Raw genomic sequence first — 5,274 nt, forward strand, 5'->3', positions numbered from 1 at the left:
AGTCAGTGCACCGAATTTACACTGACTTGCCAATCTACGATATGATCTACTTACACATTACAGTGTTATGTTCTTTCCAGAACATTAGCAAAGTAGATAAGATCGGATGTATTTGTTACATCGGACAGGACCGATTTTGACAGTTGATAAGATAAGTAAACATACCGTTATTATCTATTCTAGTCATATCATATAGTTGACCATAGGTCAATTCATTCTCAATTCTGAGTGGTTAGTATTCTAACTGATTGTATTATTTGAGTTCTTTGACTTGTTCGTTACCAGTTTACCCTACGGACTAGCCCATACTTACATCTTGGGAACTCGGTGGTATAATTGAGTGGGAGTGTTAATCATAGATATGAACATCTATAGCTTCTGATGAAGAAGCGAAACGATGGTTTCCTTTTAGTTTGGTTCAAGGTGTTAAATTATAGAGATCTCATTTCAGTAATTAAATTAGTTTACTGAAATATCATTTACAAGGAACTAAGTGTTTTAAGGATAAAATACAATGAGGGGTAACACGGTATTTTAGTCCCATCTCATTGTAGACCGTCTATAGAGGATTGAGTGACAATTATGGTTGTAACAATGGATAATTAATAGCGTATCTATATTTGTTATAGAATGTTCTATGAATTCAAGAGTGCAATTCCGAGTCTATAGTGGAGTCGCGAGGAATTAATAAGTTAGTAAATTTATTTGTTAGATTTATGATAACTTATTGGAGCTTGATTTCATAGGCCCATGGTCCCCATTGTACCTTGGATAAAATCATCTAGATAGTCTCAATTAATTGATTTAATCATCAATTAGAATTATCAAAGTTGACCAGGTCAATTTTGGATAGTTTCACAGAGTTGTGTAATTTTGAGAAGAAAAGAGAAATTATGGCAGATTTATTAATTAAGATAAATTGGTATCTAAATTAATAAATAAATTTAAATCAAGGTTCAAATTATAAATAATTAATTTGATAAAGGATTTAAATAATTATTTAATTAATTAAATCAATAGAAAATAATACATGCCTTGATTTTAAGTCCAATGGGCTTATAATCAAATGGGAAATTTCACAGGCCTATAGCCCATGATAATTTCGACCTAGGGCTTCAAAATGGCTATTATTTTATTGATTTTTTAATTAAATTAAATGGCCTAATTGAGTCTATAAAAGGAGTGCTTAGAGAGAAGTCAAAAGAAGAAGTTTGATAAGTCACACGTCAGATTTTCTGATAGTTTTAGATTCTCTTTAAACACAAGTCCTTTTCTAAGCCTCTTTGTTATTTTCTCTTCTTCTCTCTATATCTATCTCATGTGTTGAGAATTGCCCACACTAGTCTAGGTGGTTCTAAGGATACATTGGAAAATCGTGAAGAAAATAGAAGATCGGTTCAGTTTCTTGATAATACTCTGCGACAGAGAGGATACAAGAGTTAGAAAAACTGAAGGAAGGACTCTTTAATTCCGCTGCGTACACTGTAAGTATTCTATTCTTTGTTTCTCTTGAATTCAATTTTAGAAACATGTTTTAGGCTATCTCGTATTAATTTGTTTAATGTTAGATATACATGAAAATAAATAAAGATCATGTATAAGCTTTTTCCAACAGTACCATACGAAAAGCCACCACCTTTAAGCTCATAAGGAAAGAGGGACAAGAACAAGTTTTTTCGTTTCCATAATGACTACGGGCATGACACAAACGAGTACAAATAGTTGAAGGATGAGATAGAGTTTCTCCTTCGATCAGGAAAACTCTCGAGGTACCTAGTCAAGACTGAAACACCAAGCAAGAATCCAGAGTTTCGAAGGAAAATGAGTCTACCACTAGAGCTAGCAGCCGTGGACTTCACATTGGATAACATATGTGGGGGCCCCACATAGTAGGCAATAGTAGCAATGCTCATGAGCGATATGCAAGGAACCTAAGACATGAGGTAGGGGAGTCTTCCCAGTGCATGGCAATTAAGGGGCAGTCTCCAAAAAATCTGAACTATGAAAGTGAAACTCTCACTTTTACGAAGGATGACGCCAAGCATGTGAGGTACCCCCACAATGACCATCTGGTCCTTACCATTCAAATCGTCAATGCCCAAGTGAAGAGATGCTTGGTGGATATAGGAAGCTCAGTAGATATCATCTACAAATCATCCCTCGAGAAGATGAAGCTCACAGTCAAGGACCTGACACCTTGTTCCCAAGTGATATATGTGTTCACGGGAGAATGCCTAGCACCAGCAGGAACTATCATACTACCGGTCACGATGGGGGATGCACCTAGGCACGAGACTGTGATGACAGAGTTTCTGGTGATACATTTCTCATCAGATTACAACGTAGTGCTCGAGAGACCCCTCCTGATGGCATTACATGCAATAGTGTCTATCTGGCATCTGTCTTTGAAGTTCCCCACAAGCACAGGGCAAGGATGCATACAAGGTAACTAAAAGGTGGCATGGGAATACTATACTGCGTCAGTGATCAAGGAAATGAAAGGACCATGCGTAAACAACATGGTAGTAACTGTTGTGAAGGGAATGAATAAACCAATGAGGTTGTCTATATGGAAGTTGACGTTAAAAGAAACACTCTACTGGAGTTGGAGGCTCCTTTTAACGAAGATTTGTTATTATAGCAAGTTTCCCAAAGTGATGGAAATGACCTCGATCCTCGCTTTGGGGATGACGTCATGGGGGTAGGACCAACCGAAGATCTTGACGAAGTTCTACTAGATGACGAGGACCCGACTAGAGTAATCAAAGCCAGGAAGGAGCTAAAGGTGGAAATTAAGGCACGGTTGGTAGAATTTTTGAAGAAGAACCAGGACGTCTTTGCCTGGTCACATAAGGACATGGTTGGAATTTCTCCGTCCATAATAAGCCATGCCCTCAATGTTGACAAAAGCTACCCACCGGTGCAACAAAAAAGGAGACTGCTTTATAAAGATCGATCTTAAGCCCTGAAGGAGGAGGTTGAGAAGCTCAAAGAAACAATTTTATATGAGGTCCTACAACCCAGACTGGATATCAAAGCTCGTGCTGGTCCCAAAACAAAACGGGAAATGAGGACATGCATGGACCTCACAGATCCAAACAAGGTCTACCCCAAAGACTACTTCCCAGTACCCAGAATAGACCATGAAATACTCTCATTCATGGATGCATATTCTGGGTATAATCAAATAAGTATGCACCCTCCCAACGAGGAACATACCAACTTTCAGACAAACAAGGGATTGTACTATTATAAGGTAATGCCATTCGGCTTGAAGAACGCAGGAGCCACCTACCAACGTTTAGTGAATGGCACGTTCCGAGATATGATCAGAAAAATTATGGAGGTATATGTCGATGACATGTTGGTCAAGTCCAAAGAAGATAGATGACATGTTCAAGACTTGGAGGAATGCTTTGCAATACTTAGAAAGTATCACATGAAGTTAAATCCTCTTAAGTGCTCGTTTGGAGTTGGTTCTGGTTAGTTTCTCGGATACATAATCAATTCACGTGGAACCGAGGCTAACCCTGAGAAGATCAAATCATTGATCGACATGAAGTCACCTACCACAATCAAAGAAGTGCAAAGCTTAACAGGGAGAGTAGTTGCCCTCAGTAAGTTCATATCAAAGTCTATGGACAAGTGTGTCCTTTTCTTTAAGTTACTAAGGGGCAACAAGAAGATCCAATGGACCGAGGAATGTGAGAAAGCCTTCCAAGCCTTGACGGAGTATCTCACTCAACCTCCCGTCCTAGCGAAGGCAATAGATGGTGAAGTACTATTCATTTATTTTGCAATCACTGAGCATGCAATTAGCACTGCTTTGGTGAAATAAGAGAACAGGGTACAACACCCTGTGTACTTTATCAGTAAAAGGCTAGTAGGTGTGGAGTCTAGGTTTCCCCCTCTTGAAAAGATAACCTACTGTTTAGTAATCCCCTCTCGAAAGTGGCGCCCATACTTTAAAGCTTACTCGATCCAAGTCCTAACCGATCAACCACTATGACAAGTTCTTCAAAAACCAGAGGCCTCAGGACGATTAATCAAATGGACAGTGGAGCTAGGACAGTTGGATATCACTTATCATTTTAGGACGATGATAAAAGGACAAGCATTGGCGGACTTCATATTCGAAGGCACCAACCTCGAAGACCCTTCCTACCAATCGAAGAATGGAGATACTGAGAAGGAAGAAGATACCCCCGTATGGAAGCTATATGTTGATGGAGCATCCAATGAACACAATTCAGGTGCAGGAATTATATTGATCACTCTGGAGAATAATCGAATCCACTGTGCTCTCAGATTTGGATTCAATGATTCAAACAATGAGGCTGAATATGAGGCATTGCTAGCTGGATTATGCTTATCTCAAGATGTGCATGCACAGTCTCTGGAGATATTCAGCGATTCCTAACTACTAGTGTACTGGGTACTGTGGGAGTATAAAACCAAGGGACTTAGGATGGTGCAATATTTGAACAAGGTGAAGGACTTTTTGACACAGTTCAAGAGACACTCAATTACAAAAGTCCCAAGGGATCAGAATGCCAATGCTGATGCCTTAGCCAAGCTTGCTAGTGCCAAAGATGTTGACACCCTGAATGTCGTTCCCGTCGAATACTTGGAGGAAAGAAGCATAACTGACCAGGAGGGACTACCTGTTGAGTTAGGAGATACATGGATGACCCTTATTATTAACTATCTAAACCAAGGAGTAGTACTTAGTGATAGAAACAAAGTAAGGAAGTTGGTGAAACAAGCTGCTCGATATATGATAGTCGAAGGGGTCCTGTACCGACGAGGGTACTCCCTACTACTACTAAGGTGTGTTTCATTGGACCAGTCAAAATTGTTAATGATCAAGGTACATGAGGGGTTTTATGGAGATCATGTTGTGGGGCAGAGCCTATCAAAGAAAATCCTTGGACAAGGATACTTTTGGCCAACGATGACCGACTTAATGGAGTATGTTAGAAGATGCCACAAGTGTTATATGTTCTCCAAGATACCTCGGGTGACACCTAATGAATTAAGACAAATGAAAATCCCTTGGCCCTTCGTTGTATGGGGAATCGACCTGATTGGGAAGCTTCCCATGAGAAGGGGAGGAGTCCAATTTGATGTTGTAGCCGTAGAATACTTCACCAAATGGATTGAAGCAGAACTGATCGCCACCATCCCATTAAAGAAAGTCTTAAACTTTGTGGTGAAGAATATCATATGTCGATTCGGTCTACCGAAGAATATAGTCTCGGAAAATAGGACTCA

The sequence above is a fragment of the Humulus lupulus genome, chromosome X (assembly GCF_963169125.1).
Source record: "Humulus lupulus chromosome X, drHumLupu1.1, whole genome shotgun sequence".
Taxonomy (NCBI): Eukaryota; Viridiplantae; Streptophyta; class Magnoliopsida; order Rosales; family Cannabaceae; genus Humulus; species Humulus lupulus.